At 40.3% G+C, this 17184-nt stretch overlaps 1 protein-coding gene across 2 annotated transcripts in view; it reads left to right on the forward strand.

Annotated features, from left to right (window-relative positions):
* LOC108048164 overlaps positions 1-17184 on the forward strand; it is a 115969-nt gene that overhangs the window by 21801 nt on the left and 76984 nt on the right. The window lies entirely within an intron of this gene.

Consider the following 17184-nt stretch of genomic DNA (forward strand, 5'->3'; position numbering starts at 1 on the left):
ATAATACTATTAATTCTGTTCGTGGCATTTAAATACTTACGGAAATTTAATTTAAGCTTGCATTTCATGTTTTACAGTTTGGGGAGGGCTGTAAAGGTGGTTGGTAAATGGGAGTTCACTTATATGCACTGCTTACTCTATCAGTTCATGTCAAACTATTAGTTAAAGCAGTGCAAAATAATGTTTACTCCCCAGCAGTGTGTCCTTTAAGAAGCTTTCAAAACGTATTCAATAAAGCTTTTACCACAACAGTCCTGTGCTTTAAGCTTTTGGGTTTCAACAACGTTTGTGTGTACCTTAATAAAGCTTTGGCATTTATTTTCTGTGTCTAAATAGAAAGCTGTAAAGCTGTACTAAAATGTAAGTCTTAGCTAATGGTTGTTTTAAATTTAAAACGCTGTTCTAAAGTAGATTTGAGCTTTTGAGCTTTTTTACAAAGCCCCTTGTCTTATATAGACAGCAACCATTGAATAAAACAATGTATATTAGGTGTATACTCGTATTATATAATTTTACATAAGATCCTGTAAATGGATTGTCAATTTAATTTATTTAGAAGTTCATAAATACCAGGTACTTTTATCAAACAAATCGCAGCTACGCATAACTTTAATCGCACTTCAATCGTCGGTCCTTTGCGATTAGAAAGCCACAAAGGCAGCAGTAAAAACCAACACATAACGGCGAACTATAATTATGTTTATCTTAATTATATTGCGTGACGTAAGTTTCTTATTAACCGGCAACAAAGTCACAAAGTCAGCAACAATTTACCATGTTTATGGGCGGCGGGGCCAAAGCCCCAAGGAATTATTATTATATGCAGGTGGCCCAAGGGTCCACCCACAGCCTTTTGGTTCGCGTGAGCAATCAGCGCACGGGTGGGCAAATCACCAGAAAGCCAGGCCACCAAGTGGTCACCACCGAGTGGCGCCTTTGTTCACCTGCTCCTCCTTCTCCACTCTATTTGCATATAAAGAGTGTGATGAGCGCCGGGGGGGCAGGGAAACGCGTTTCTAATGGAGCCACAACAATTGCCAGGACTTCGCTGTTGTTCTTGATTTCTTGCGCCTTGCAGCGCCGAAAAGTATGCTAAGAAATTAAGCACATTGGTCATTTTCATTTGCGTGCCTTTGAGCCGTTTTGAGGCCACATGGCGTATGCGCAATGCAAAGTAAATGCCTCGAGTCCAGCGACACACGCAAAAAAATAAAACTGCACGTCATTACCTTGATTTGTGGCGACTTTTGAACTCCACCCCTTTTGGTTTTTCTGCCCTTACCTTAGCAATACAAATTTCGCGCTTAACGTTAGGCGGTCTCATCATTTATGTTAATCAAAGGCACTCTAAAATTACCCATCGATAGTTCAAGTGTCTTTGCTGGCGATAAATCAAAATAATTAAGTCGCTTTAAATTGACTTGAGTCGCAGTGCTGGGGTCCATAAAGTGACTGGCATTAACCAAACTCCCAAGTGGGGCTAATAAGCTTGAGACAGCGCTAATTTTACCCTCATTAAACAAGCTGACATGCCAGGCCCAGGAGAAGGACCAGATTGGTGGCACACAGGACGATGCCAGCTAACGGTTTAGAGAGCTCAATAAACTCAAAGGGCTGGCCGACGTCCTCCCTTCGCCCTTCGCCCCACTCCCTTCTCCCTTCTCCCTTAACCCACAAAACCCCTGCCACCCTCTATTTCCAGCCCCCCAATTGCCAAGCCGGCAAGCGTCGCCATTTTGGCAGTCATTAACGGCAAACTGCTTCATCATTTAATAACCCAAAAGTGAGCTGGTTAAATGCCGAGCGATGCGATGGGGCTCTTTTGGCCCAAATACTCCCCCACAAAAACGGCGCACAGACATACACAGACAGCAGCTTGGGCTGGCAAGAAAAAAACCCAGAGTGGCACCGAACATGCCACACTTATTTTTATAGATTTCATTTTAACACCGAAAAAGGCAAACGCATGGTAACTTAACCGATGCCGTTCCAGACCCTTTGCCCCTGTCTGTGGCACGCCCCCTCTTTCGCTTGGCAGGCCCGAGACTACATAAAATTGGCAAGGCGTCAAAACGGGCGGCAAAGCAAGAAGGAAAAAAAAAGGGTTCATTATGGCAATTTGCTTAAACTCATGGCGGATGCTCCTCAGTTCTATGGAAATTTCAGCTATTCTTTTTTTCGTAGTGAGTATCTTAAAGCCCACAATGATTTTGGGGGTTAACTGAAAAATGGCGGCATCATTTGTCGCTCTGGCTTTCGTTTCACATTCGCCACACTTGGCGTGTCGACCCGGTTTCATAAAATATAATGAAAAGCAACATTTCCGGGCCCGGCTAATTCCCAACTCCTGTCACCTCGAAGCGGGAAAAGTTCAATGCACTCCCTTTGCATTTCCCTCTCTCCGGAGTTTTTCCAATATGTTTGCTTAGTGTCGCTTGGTTTGGACATTTCTAAAGGGGTTGTCAAGTCCGACGACTTGGATTTATAACATGGTTTCACTGCAGCAGGCAGTACAAAATTTTTAATTGAGCCCCGATGGCAGTGGCACAGCCGACACGCAACTCTTGACCAGCACTCGAGCCTCAATTGGCATTAGTAAAATATTTCAAAAAGCACTCAAGCTACGTTCAGGTTAAATCCTAGGCACCCACTACAAAGAGCCTACACCAGGAAAAACTTGAAAGATAAAAAAGTTGGAAAAAATAATCGAAATACTCACTGACGCTCACGATTTTTAGGACAACAAATTTTTGGTACCTTTGCTTTATATCCAACATTAAAAAATAATTTAAATAAATTAATTATTATCTTTTAATTCATGGTTTTCCATGGTTAAAAATCTCATCTTTAGTCATTTATTGTATTGTGCTATGTACTACAATATATAACTTCAATACAACATTCCTGTCACATATTGAAACAAGGGTTGATAATCTGGGCCTAAGTTTTTCAGTGGAGCACCAATACGTTGTTCGAGTACACAAGTCTCGATGACTATCAATTGGGCGTTCAAAAGCAATCCAATTTGGATCTTTATTCTATTATTTAAAACTTGAACTTTAGAAGACAAAAGAAAATTAAGAATTTAGTCTCGATTTTCGATTGTGATATTTTTCTCCGTTTAGAGCTGTCGTTGCCGTTTGCCCAGTTGTCGTCGCTGTGGCCGGAAGTCCTTGCGGTGGCAAAATGGATGGAGAAAGCCGCCTGGCGTGTTGAGTTTTCATTTTTCGTGCGTGCCTAATTATATTTGCGTGAGCATGACCAATTGCAAAGGCCTTGGTCTCTGGCCGACTTTAAAGCCATTTAAATGGATATTAGCATAGACGCATCATCGGCGGGTGACAAGTGACATGTGTAGGCGTCGCTCGATCTGGTCGCCATCACCGTGTCCTTGGGTCCGCCATGTTGACTTTATTGTCGGCAATATGATTTGTCACCTCGCAGGACATGGCAAACAGACAGCGGGAAAACCTCCTGCCTGACAGATGGGTGTCCGCCAGCGAGTGGAGTCCACTTCACAGGACATGGCGTGTCGGCTTTGTGGTCTCACCCAGCTCGTGGCCGGTGCCTTGATCGATTACCATTACATCCCAAAGCCAACGAAGAGGGACCTTAATGGGTAATAAGTAGATTGCGTGATTGTTCCCAAAACTCGTCGCATTTTGCAGTGATTGCTCACTTTTCGACACTTTCGTCCGATGGCAGACAAAGGTGAAAGGTTAGGGGGATTAGACCCCAAAACCTTCGGACTTCTAGGGGGCGTCGATTAATCAAGTCGGACCAGAGATGTGGATGTGTATGCTTTGGATGGGCGTGCTCCGTTGCGGAACTATTCGTTTGCATTTTCTATTATTATGAAGACATTTCGTGTCGTGTGGCCCAGGTTTTTTGTTTATTTCTGTTTTAGTTATCCCCGTGTTTGCCAAGTAATTAGTGGCATAAGGCAAAAGTTTTTGGAGGCAAATGTGTTAGCATTTGATTTGGAGGCGCTTCCTGAACGGCAGAGATAAACTTCCGCTTAATTTGCATTCAAATTAAGGTCAAAGGCCACACACATTGCCAGAATTTATTCCTCCATTGGCATTTAATCAGTCGAGCGGCCGGGAAATTTACACATTTATCGCTGCACCGAAATCGCTTTCAGTATCCCTTCAATTCGATCTAAATTGTTTTATGCGAGGGACGACCCTGCCGAATATGTTTAACAGATAAAAAGTGGATTCCATTCGATTTCCCTTTTATTTGCTGTGTGTGCTTTGGGGATTTTGAAATTTATTTCCAGACATTCCACGCCGGCAATTATATCACGCTTGAATTTACAATTGTTACGGCTCGTGTTTCTTTGGTTTGCCATAAATTTAAGGCCAGAATGTTTGAGCGTAGCAGGGGTTGAGTGTTTTGGCCAACTTGTTTTGCATGAAAAAGTGTCAACAACAAGCGGCGGGTCCTGCCTCAGGCTGTGACACCAAAGCTGACAACACTAATGAACGAGCGATGGGTGGCACTTGCCACGCCCCCGCGCCCTTTGACCCCCGCCCACCGAATTGCTCTAGCAACTTTACGGCATTTGTTCTATGCAGTTTTCACCTTTCCTTCCCTTGGCATCTTTCTTTTTTTTTTTTTTAGTTTAGTTTTGGTTTTGTTTCTGCCGCCCGCAACTTTGACATAATTCAGGGCAGGGCTGCCAGGCTGGCCAAAAAATATGAAAGTTTGCGGGTGTCGCTGCAATATTCTCTCTCATTTTTTGCCATTTTCCCGTAGTTGTTGTTGCCGGCAAAAGTTGATAACGAGCAGGTGTTAAAATGTGACCAAGTGCTGGCTGGCTTCTGGCACGCCTACTCCCGCTCCCGCCCCCGCCATTCCCACTCGGCTGCCTTGGTGATTACAAGTTGTTGACACTTTTGCAGTTTGCGGCAACAACTCAACTCAGCCCAGCTCACATCGACTCAAAGCGAGAGCCAAAGTTGGCTGGCTGGCTGTGACCATGGCCAAAATGCCGACCCATCAGCACTCAACCCCATGCCGCTGCTGCGTTTCTGGAGATGGCAACTTGGGCGCCACTCAATGCTGCATCATAGCCGGATAAGCTCGATGGATGTTAAGCCAAATATTATATATAACATTATATACAAAAATATAATTTAAAAACAATTCATTAAAAATAACATTGCTTATTGTCCTTATTTGTAGGCTAATATGTTCTATCGATTTGATATAATACATTGTTTTTAAAAGTGCCCATTTAATGACTACTGGTTTAGTGAATTAAGCTAACGTTTTGTTTGCAAACAATTCATTAAATTAATTAATTTCCATCTAAAGTCAATCATAATAGCTGAAGAACAAGGCCTACAAAATGTTAGAATCAATATTTATCAAAATTACCAAGGTTTTTCCCTTTAAACACATTTTACTTAATAATCTATTATTGTATAATTGCAATATTACTATTTAAAGAATATATTTTAATCGAATTAGTATACAGCCAAAGCTCAAACTGATACAAAACGATTTTGACTTACAGAAAAAAAAACAAATGCATGTATTCAAAATGTTGTGCCATTTGGTAATATAGTTCTCTTTTCTTTATGATGTTTTAGATATATTTTGAGGTTTATTTTCCACTTTGATTGTAAATTAAATTTTAAGTGTATATGCTTATTGCCCATGCCCCTGCTAGCCTCTATTTTCCTATTTCCCGGTCATATAAGATTTTACGACGCTGGCGTTGACTTTTTAATGAACACGGCAATTTGCCGTAAGGTGAGGAAAAACACTGGGGCGCACAGACTTAGGCAGGTGGGAGGGGGGCGTGGCATGGCCTGGCATTTTTGATCAGCCTCGAATATCATTTCACATATCGTTAAAATTCGTTTAGGCGCAGCATACAAATTGCTACATTTCCGCCAAACTTCAAGGCGTTACCCGGGACTTTCAACCTGAACCTTCAGTTCGACCCTACCCCCCACCACCCACCGCCCACTCTGCTTTTCCTGCAGAACGTTTCGCTGGTGGAGTACTTTCAAAAATTTCCTGCGTGCGTCTGCGGTGGGCCTCGTGTAAATTGAATGAAATTGAAAAATTTAACGCAACAGCAATTCCATTACGTTTGCCAGGCTCATTTTCACCGTGTTTGGTCTTGGCCCTTGCCCCTCCCATTTCGACACCTTCCACCCACCACCCACTCCGCCCCCTTGGCCTTGCCACGAAATTTATTCATTACATGCAATTTTTTGCGCCGTCTTCACTTTCGTTTATCTGGGTTGCCTCAACATTTTCGAGCGCATTAGGCTTGGCAATCAGAAATCATGTGTGAAATGGGAAAAAATGTGCGAAATAAAATGAAAATCGCGCTGCCAACAGGAAAAACACTGGGAAAACATCAGCAAACACCGTCAACTTGGGTCCCAATGGCCTTCAGGCATTTGTCTTCATACGTGTGTGTTTTCAATTACAATAGCAATTGTTGTGGTTACACCCATTACCTTCGGGGCCAGAGGGAAAAAAGCGAATCAATGTAAATAAATAAACGCTTACAAACAGAAATGCACAAATAGATTGTCATCAGGCTTCCACAGATTACCGCATTAGACAGGGCACAAACAAAAAGCGATCGGATATTTGAATTGAGATACAGATAGACGGATGAATGGACGAATTGATGGGGCTGGGCTGCATATTGTATTTATGCAATCTGCATTTTATAAATATTTTTATAAGCAATCAACAATGACAGCAGACGAAGCCAGGGCCATCAGCTCCGGGCCAACATGTTGAGCATGCCAAGTGCGTTGTCTTCGCATTTCGCATTTCCCGTGTGTTATGTTAATGTTTAATATAAATGCCCGCTGCCATGTATTGGCTCCTTCTGCTCCCGGCTAAGGAGCTTTTGAAAGCCAAGAAGGAGGAAGTGCTTTGCTGCACTGGAAGAAAAAGGGACGAGCTGAGCTAGTCATTAAATTCATCATCCACTACTGAAAATAAGGAAACACCAAAATACAATTATGAAATTAAAAAACTATATTAGAAGCAGAAATTTTATTTGGAGGAATGGCAATTTCATTACACAAATTTCTTATTTTACAATAAATGTGTAGCTATATTTAAGTAATTCTATTAATGTATTTTACTGTCTATAAAATCTGTGTAACTTTAGATTGAAATATACCCAATAATTGTGATGGCAAATTTGGGTTGAAATATATAAATAAATTTAGCACATCCTTATGTCATTCCCTTGAGCCATTTTTTTTTTAAGTGCACGCTCATATCCTTTCGGAATGCCTGGCGCATAAGCAAATAGATATTGCAGTCATCTGACTTGACCAAATCCCATCATTTCGATGTTTATTCTGTAAGCTGCTGCAGTAACATTTAAATTGACAACGGGAAGCGAAACGCAAGATAGCCCTGGGAATAGACCATGAAAACGGCTGGGTTATTAAATTTTTAAAGGACGCACATTTAAGTTTTTTTCGTCTGATGAGAGTGCATGTGTGTGCAATTTTGGTTAGTTGATGTCGCCAACAAACTTGCATACTAAATAAGCCGCTGGCTGCCACTATCTCTCTATCCGCATCTCTGGCCTCCTTTCTTTTTCACCCAATTTTTCTCCCACTTCTCAGCCCACTTTTCCACACACTTTTTCACCCACTTTTTCACCCACTTTTCCTCCCCTTTTTCCCACCGCCTTTTTCACATATTTCCCCTCCCTTCCACAAGACTCATGCATTTTACATTTGCAGTCGTCAGCCGCTACTCATTTGTTTTCCTTGCGCCCAAAGGCAAACGAAAAGGAGGAAGAAGCCTCCCACAAACACACTCTTATACAAGCACACACATCACCACGTGTTCATGCAATTACATAGACCACACACACAGGCAAACACACGCATTGTTGCAATTGCACGGGAAATAGACTTTCTGAATGCGAATGCGTTGCACATGTCAGATGGTATGCGCTTAGAAAAAAGCTGGAAAAACGTGGCAAAAAATAAAAGAAAGGAAGAGAAGAAAGAAGACAAAATCTCGCAGCAATTGGATGTTTCCTTTTTCGCCTGCTTTTCTTTTACTTTGCAATTGCAAGTATGGCTTTCCTTCTTTTTTTGTGTTCCAGGAAGGACAACAACTTGCTTGCCATTCCAAATGCACCCCTTGCACATTGGGGAAAAATAAATGTTGAATTTAAAATAATTAAAAACAAAAAAAATGTACAATTAATTTACCTAATTTTAACAGAATTGTCAAAGATAATTTACAACGATTACCAACTTATTCTCCTTATTGCTCTTTTACTTAGAAATAAAACTTTGCTTATTCAAAAACGACATAAATAGTATGGTAATAGTGGTTCAGTTAAAGAAACAATTTTCGAAAAAAAATTTAAAAATTAAAATTTTAATAAAAAAATCTAAATCTAAAATTTGTCATGACTATTTTGTAATTTTTTTCTGATCAAGTTTTGATAATGTAGACTAATTATCCAAACTCTTCTTATGCAAAAACATTCGAAGTATACAGATTATTGGCTTTGAACTTTATTAAATTGTTTCATGCGATTTAGTTTCCGTTTTACTTATTTTCGTAATCTTTAAGTAATATTCTTTGTACAAGTTAAGTCACTGTGCAGTGGCAACATATTGTTGTAGGTACTGTTGAATTGGTTCTTGCAGTTATTGTTGTAGCTGTTGGCATTGTTGTTGTACTGTTTGGGGGCCCGTCTTCATGTTTCTCCATGTTCTCAGCAGAGTAGTGGCAGAAGCAGCGGCAGAAGGCATCTGCTGTTCCGCTCACTAAATCCGTGCTACTTAAATCGTCCCTAAAATCCTCGTGGCAATTCTTTCGCCATGGAGCACATGCAGCTTTTGTGTGCTGTATGAGAATTTAATGACATTCTTAAGTTGTCATCAGTGGCTGACTGGCTGACTGGGTGCCGGTGCCTGGCTGGCTGGCTGGCTTAAATGCAGGGCGAGTCTAGTCGCCGGGGACAGCGATTGGGCCAACTATCTTGGCAGGCTGACTGCCTTCAGCACTGAGCTCCGACTTGGTGGCATCTTATCCTGTCGCCGTCGCGGTTCCTTTCGCCCCCACTCCATTGCTTCCCATTGTCGTTGTTGCCCCTGCCGGCATGGCAGGAATATCAAATTGAGTAAGACCAACAAAATGAGTTGAATCATTAGCGTACACAACCCACACAAACAGAGTCGTTGGGGGATAAACAGGAGAGGTCAGAGTTATAGAGCAGCCATTAAGAGATTTCTTAATACATTACACTATTCAAATAAGTAGCAAGTTCAATTCGTATTAAATATATGAAAGAGGTGCCAGAAAAACATATCATTTTATTACTTTATTTAGAAAATTATAAATGAATATTTTTAAAAAATTAGCTAGTTAATTTTAACCAGTAAAATAGAGTGGAAAGATTGAAGTGCTGAAAAAGAGGTTAATTAAATAAGAATTCGTGTTTTATTATTAATCAGTTAACGGCATTTTAATAAATAAAACTTTGATTATATATGACATAAATTACGATGTTTACGATATAGTTGGTATTTAAAATCATTTTAGCTAACAAATATGTGTCTAATACTCCTATTATTTCAATCGCAACTGTTTGTAGGAGGCAGAGTATGATCCTGGAATCACTTTGCCCCCACCCACATCCCACATATTGCGCAATCGCTGACGTTGTCGGGAACCCCCGCGGCTGGATGCACTTTGCCTTTTCGGAGGATGAGGCCATATCAGCATTAGCGTCTGATGTCTCTTGTCTGCTGTCATGGCTGCATCTTTTTGGGGACATTTCTTTGGGGCAAAATCTCACAAGGCAGTTCTCGTTTTTCCAGGTCAGGTCGGGTCAGATATGAGGTATGTGCAGGCCGATTGTGCAACTCTTTTTTCCGTAGGATTGTACTCAAGGGGGGGGGCGAATTTAATTTTCAATTTTGGGCCAAAATATTTGCGCCTTTCATTTCACGCTGTCTGCCAGTCAAATACGAAGGACTCTATATACCATACTCCATAGTCAGGCAGTTATTTTTGCGCTGCATGAGCAAATCTTTAGTATTTGTACAAGCGACAGCCGCAGACTGGAAAAAGCCGCCGCATTTGAATATGCAATTTGCAATTTGACTTGGCTCTGTCGCTGAAAGGAAGGAGGCCAAAAACCGCGCGATTCTGTTGCCTGTCGACAGCTAGGACCTACCGCCCCCCAAAGCTCCTCCTTCCCGTCGCCTTGAGTTAATCTGCGGGCTTAAGAAACCCCAGACTGTAACGAGAGAACCCGTTTCCAGTAACTGCCACACTAGCTAAGCACTTAGAAAAACCAGAAAGTCCAGAAAGCGTATCTTAACAAATAATGTGTTCTAAATTAAAAAAAGGTATTTTAAAAACCAACTGTGGATTATTAAGTTTTTATACCCTTGCAGAGGGTATTATAATTTCAGTCAAAAGTTTGCAACGCAGTGAAGGAGACATTCCCGACCCTATAAAGTATATATATTCTTGATCAGCATCACCAGGACAGTCGATCTAGCCATGTCCGTCTGTCCGACCGTCCGTCCGTCTGTCCGTCCGTCTGTCCGTCCGTCTGTCCGTTTCTACGCAAACTAGTCCCTCAAAGATAACTGCTTAAAACTTTCCCAAAAGTTGTCTTTCTATTGCAGGTAGTATATAAGTCGGAACGAGCCGGATCAGCCGACTATATCCTATAGCTGCCATATAACTGAACGATTGGAAATGCCATAACTTTGGTGTTTGTAAAGGCAACGCTAAAATGACAATTTTGAATGCAGATTTTTATAGAATCCAACCACAAGTCTTTAGATGTATGCCACTTTGAAATCGGATTATATTTGGTAAAGTTATGGAATCTAGGAGTCCAATTGTGGGTCACCTTTGGGCAACTCATCGGAAACTTAGAAATAACCAACATGAAAATGGGTCAAAAACTCGGTCAACGCTAAAATGAAAATTTTGAATGCAGATTTTTAGAGAATCCAACCACAAGTCCTTAGAGGTATGTCACTTGGAAATCGGATTATATTATATTTGGTAAAGTTATGACCGACTATATCCTATACATAACTGAACAATTGGGATTTTTTATGGGTTTTATGGTCAACCAATATAATTTACACAATATTCTGCAAGGGTATATTGAGCCGAAGTTGGGTTCTGCCCGAAGTGAGCTTTTCTTTCTTGTTTTTGTTGTAATTGTATAGTTACTCTAGATTGATAAATGCATTCTATTTAAAACGCCCAATCGGTTTTTCGCAAACACACGATTTATATTTTAATAAAATATATCAAATTTATTGATCATAGAACTCGGTTTTATTGAATATTTTGGATCGGTTCAAGCTGTTTTATAAAGAGACAGGGTTTTCTTAGTTTGAAAGGAGCAAGGATTTTTCTATTTACAAACTGTTTAGGGATTGTTATGTAAATCTGACTTAATGTTCTATAAACGCTTGAAAATCTACCAAAGCTATGAGCCTTAAAGACTTGAAAATATTTATTTTATTCCGATTGGTTTTTCCTTTTTTTTTGAGTGTCAGCAGCAGTAGTGTCATATAAAAGCTGCACGCCGGCCATTTTATCACAGTGCTGGGCGCGTTTTTGTCGTTCGTCCTACGCTGACATTTCCGCGCAAGATTTATGCACTCGGGCTGCAGTTGAAGACAGCTGTCGTTTGCCCGGCTGTCTTTTGTCGTTTTTCCCAGCTCCACGCCTAGCCCTAATAGCTTTTTATTCTCGTGCATGAAATATGCCGCCGAAATGTGGAATGAAACAGAGCGCAGAGTTCAGTTCGGAATATGGAAAGTGTCAATCCGGATTTGCTTATTTTTTTAGGCTCTTGCTTTTCTAGCACATCGCTGTGCTCCACTTTCAAGTTCATCAATTGTCAGCCGCAAGTAAATAGGATTGTGAGAAAAAGGCCGGAAAGAGGGGGCACAGAGACAACTTGAGAGTACAACAAACTAAAGCTAAATTCACCTGACACACCAATGACAAGTACACACGCCTGCACACCCACCCACACACACACACAATTAGGACTTGATAAATTGCTTTTGTATGCTGTTTCAGTCATAAACGAACGCGGCAGCAAAATGAAACAATAAGCCACGTCCGTCAAGTCAGCTCTTGAGGTGGCTAAAAGTCGAGTCGAGTTATAAGCGGAAGTCGGGAGACCCTCGCACACACACACACACACGCACACTCATACACCATAAAACAACCAGGAGCCACGCACACATTCACAGACAGCACTTCGTCACACTTGCCAAGACAATGGGACTAGACAGCCAGACAGACAGACACTCCTAACAACGCGTCGAAATCTAAAAGCGTTTGGCTAGGGGAAGTGCAATGTTGTTGGACTGCAGAGGAATACTCATCGAAAAACATAGTCTAAAATTAGATTTATTTAATGGGAAGACAGGAGATTTGGATGAAATCAAAATCTTTAAAGAATATTTAAGCCCTGTCTAGTTAATGTCCATAATCTTTTTATATATTTGTACTTGCATAAGAATCGAATTCAATTTAAGTTATCATTTTCTTCATTTAGGAATATACCTAATAACTTATTTGTTACTATTATTTCTTATCTTTTTAGAATGTCAAAATTCCAAACTTTAATTGTTTAATTTTCTTATTTAAATTTATATTCTATATTTGTTCTTCTTGTTGCATTAATTTGCAGTATTGCAATCCTTTCACAATATATAAGTCATGTTATGTTGCCTGGGACACCATTCATTAAATAAACTCTTTCAGTCGCTTCTATTTTGTTTTGTTGGATAATGTGGAGCTCAGTGAGCGGCAATTTTGGCTAATTGAAAACGCGTGTTAACACTTGAATGAACTTGGAGAGAGAGGGAAATGAGTCAGGATAACTGCTTTCCGGCATGCCCAGCAGCAGTTCATTTTCCCCAGCTATTTAAATTTTCCCAGCTTTTTTTCAATAGCTTTTGCTAGCAACACCTTTGGTGTCTAAGGGCTGATAACTTTTCGGCTTATTTGCAGCCTGAATTCGAGTGTGTGTAACCCTTTTTGAGGCAACTAACTGGCAATCCATTATACGTATCCTTTGACCGTAACCAAGGCACACACACACAGGGTAGTCTACATATATTTACACAGCAGAATGGGACAATGTTACCTTTCGGCTGGCTGCCTTGTGCGGGCCTTTATTGAAAATTGTTCAATTTGGAAGGACATTTTGGAACCCCAACCCTGCTCAGGTCCTGGCTAATGCACACAATTTACTTTGTATATCCGTTTCACAGAGCTCGTCCTGCTTTGGGCCATGAAAACATTAACAATTTCTCAATGAGAGTTTTATGAAGCAAAAGGCTTGAGTTGTTCAACAAAAAAAAAAGGAACGAGAGCAAGGCGACAATTACTTTGAGGAGCTCAACTTTAACTTTCACTCCAATCAACTGGCTGAGTGACAGCGGCAATTGTCCTGGCTGACATGGATGCGACAAGAGTCCTGGTGGCACCGCTTCCGTGTTGCGGTTTCGAGTGCCTGGCTAGCTGGCTCCTGCAATTTCTACTAATTATGCACGGACTGCAGGGCAACAAACCACGCTGATGTTGACACACAGCCAGAAAGGGTTCTGTTCTGTTCTGAATTCGAATCTAGAGAAGGGATGGCGACTGAAACCGAGATGGAGACGTAGCCAAGGAGCCGCTGAAGTAGCTCGCAACTGTCACACAGTCGACTGGAGATTTCTGCTCGTGCTTCAAGATACCACTGCGTGTAGCCATGTGTGTCATTGCGCTGAGAGAAAATATAGCCCTTGAAATCGGCATTTGCAAAAGTTCCTAAAAAAGAAAAGTAGAAATAAGTTTCAGCCTTAGTTAATACTCTTTATTAAGTCCCATTCAAAAGGTTTTATTTATTATTGTCATCGTTTAAACCACATGTATATTGGGAGAAAACATTTGATTCGATTTTTAAAAATAAATATAAGAGCTTTTGAACACTTCTTTCTATGTAAATTCTAAATTGCTTTCAAAATTCGTTAATTTTTGATTTAATTAAATATTTTTCTTCTTCTGTAAAAATATAAAGTCACTATGAAATTAAATATATTTAAATAGAAAGCACAAAAGAGGTTTTATTTAAACATTCTTATCAAAGATTATAATAACATAATAACATATTTTTATTTGGTTAACATGGTTTTCAGTGTATGTATGAGTGTTTTTGTGCGTTCTGTGATATTTTCTAATTTTCACAAAATAAGCAATTCTCACGTCTTTGTCCTTCTGCCTCCTTCGCGCTTGTGGTGTGGTGCGCCGCTGGCCTGTGGTGTATCCTCCACTGTGGATTCATTTCCAACCTGGGCATGTTGTTGTTTAGCCAACGGGCTGCAGATGGCAACACCAAATGCTTTGTACTTCAAAAGCAAGTCAATTTGCAACTGGCAGCGTGTGTGTAGGTATTCCACCTCGGGAGCCTTCGCCACCGATTGTCTCTGTGCCCTCTACATTGTTCCTCTGCCACATTGGTTTATGTTTTCTCTTTTTTGTTTGAAAGGAAAGTAAATTTGTTTTATTTCTGCTGGCAATCGATTCAAGTTTAGTTATTTCGCTGGCTTTGATGTTGGGCGGAAAACGCCCGCTTACATTTTCCGCCAGCAGCTGTAATTCACTCACTCACCACATAAATAACATTTCCTTCGTCTTTTTTACTTTGCAGGTAAGTCACACCAACATCCTGTACTCCACATTGATCACAGTGAGTAAAAACTTCATGTTAAATTGGGTTTCTCTTTTTGGTCGTATTAATTTCTTTGATAAGTAAAAAAATAGTTAGGGTTGCTGAGTTAGTGTCTTAATTACACCAGGGCATAAAACTTAAAAATAAAATCGAAATTAAATTATATACTTCAAAATGATTGTGTGCAGTGTAACAGGTACAAATACTGGCTCCGCCATAAGTATAAATTAGCAATGGCAATGTAATTACACTTTCATTAGATTAAAATATCATAAGTGCCATAAAAATTAAGTTATGGCGGGGGCGAGCACAATGGAAATGAAATAATCAGCTTAGCTCGAAGGCGGGCAAACATAAAAGTCCGAGCACAGAGGAGCCTCGCAGTGAAAGGCAGCGTTGCCAGGCCACCAGGCAGGACTCATTGTTTTGGCAGGGCATTGGGACCCCGGCATCGCTTTGATTTCACGCGATAATTACAACGTGCTCTACGAAGAAATACTTCGGCTTGTGTTCGTGCAGCTATTCAGGAGCAGAATTGGGAACCCCCGTTCATGATTCCGCCCGCCGGTTCACTAGAGCGTTCTCTGAAGTCCATCGGAAGGTCTGTACAGATTTATAGCCTCGGCGACATGCTGACATGCCGCCGATGTTGAGGCCAATTTCTTTAGGCACAGCCAATCCGATGTGCAATTTGGAACCATTGTTTTATTGCTGGCGACCACTTACACAAAAGAGAAAAGTTTTTTTTGAAACTATATTTTAAGTAATCATATTTACATTTTTAAATTTTGAAAACTTTTAAGCTTATGATTTTTTTATGATTCCTATTTTGTACTCTAAATTCAATGAAGTTCCGTAATGAAAGTATTTCTTAAAGTTTTTATAAATTTCCATGTCTTAGAAACCGACTTTTTAATATTTGACTAAAATAAAATAATATTATTAGTTTATGTATGTTCATAAATATTGTTCATAAGGGGCAGTATTTAACAGAATGTAGAATTTATATTCTTTTTATGTTTAGGAATATTTTTTAAAATATTTTACTGATTTTTCGAATACTTAAAGTTTATAAACAATTATAAGTTAAACCTTATTTTAGGAGCCCTTTGAGATCCTTAATTATTTTTGGGAACATAATTTGTCTTCTTTTATTACAACCAGCATCCAAAAATGCTGGAAGGCGTGGGTGAGGTGTCGAAGGGGTATCCCCATTTTTTGTGTGTTTTTCTTGTTGCCAATTACCGCACGCTTCGTGGCACAGAGCCGCTGCTTCGGGCACTCGCTGCGTATACGTAATTTTTATTGGACACTTCCACGCGTCGTCATCCATCGTCTGTCGTCGTTTCCAGCCGCCGTCCATCCGTTTGTGTGTCAAGTCGTGAGCTTTTGGCTCGTACGCAGAGTCCTAGGCCAACACGGCGAGCTTTGCTCGGCGAATGTGCAACCAAAACAAAAACGGATAATTGCACGGCCACCTGAAACTCCAACTATCTGTGTGCGTGTCGTCCTCTTTCTCTCTCTCTCTCTCTCCTCCTCTCAGCTGGCAATCTCTCCACTTGGCCACCTGTGTGTGTTCGCCTGAGTGTGTGTGTGTCTGTGAGCAGTGGATGCTGCTTTTACCGCTACTTCAGACCCACACAACTGCTATTTGATTCAGCCATAAAGTATCCTTCAAATTATTTACATAATATTAATCGTTAAATAAATAAATAAAATATAATAGCTTTTAGTCCGATGCACTTCGATATGCGCTTTGTAAGAAATTAAACTTTATTTTTATTATTGGAGTGTATAAATAATGATAACAGTATTTAAACCGTGCCATTTTTAAATTAAGAATCTTGGCTTAACCAAAGGTAGGCAATCATAAGAGAGATACTTAGTAATTAAAATCAGGCTACGATCGTTAAAAGAATAATTTTATTGATTAAAAAGGACCAATTTACTTCTTACATTTAATTTATTTCCGCTACTATTTATATAAGTACATAAAGGTTGACTAATAGAGCAAGTGAATACCTTAAAGAATACCTAAAGTGTTAATACGAACAGCCTGCACTTTTAGATACTTAAATAAATAAATACCGTTTAAATACTTAGACAGTATTAAAAACTAAAACAGCACTAATTTTGAAATAGTGAAAAGCAACTATAAAATGATTGAGTGTGCATTTAGAGTAATTACTTACAACTATTGATGCGAGTCCTTGCGGCTTACAGTTTGAGAGTCACAATCTCCAAGGGAGCCCAAAAATTGGCGCCAAATGTTTTCTCTACACACTTTATGGCTCTCTCTCATTTCCCCCGACGAACCAGGCAAGCCGATGGCCCAAAGACGAGCACTCCGAGCCGAGTCCTTTGGGCCAGCTTCGTGCGTTGAAAGGACCCGAGGGCTGGGGATTTCTGCGGGCCAAACAGTTTGCGACTGAGACTCGTGACGA

The sequence above is a fragment of the Drosophila rhopaloa genome, unplaced genomic scaffold (genome assembly GCF_018152115.1).
Source record: "Drosophila rhopaloa isolate 14029-0021.01 unplaced genomic scaffold, ASM1815211v1 contig_178, whole genome shotgun sequence".
Classification (NCBI taxonomy): Eukaryota; Metazoa; Arthropoda; class Insecta; order Diptera; family Drosophilidae; genus Drosophila; species Drosophila rhopaloa.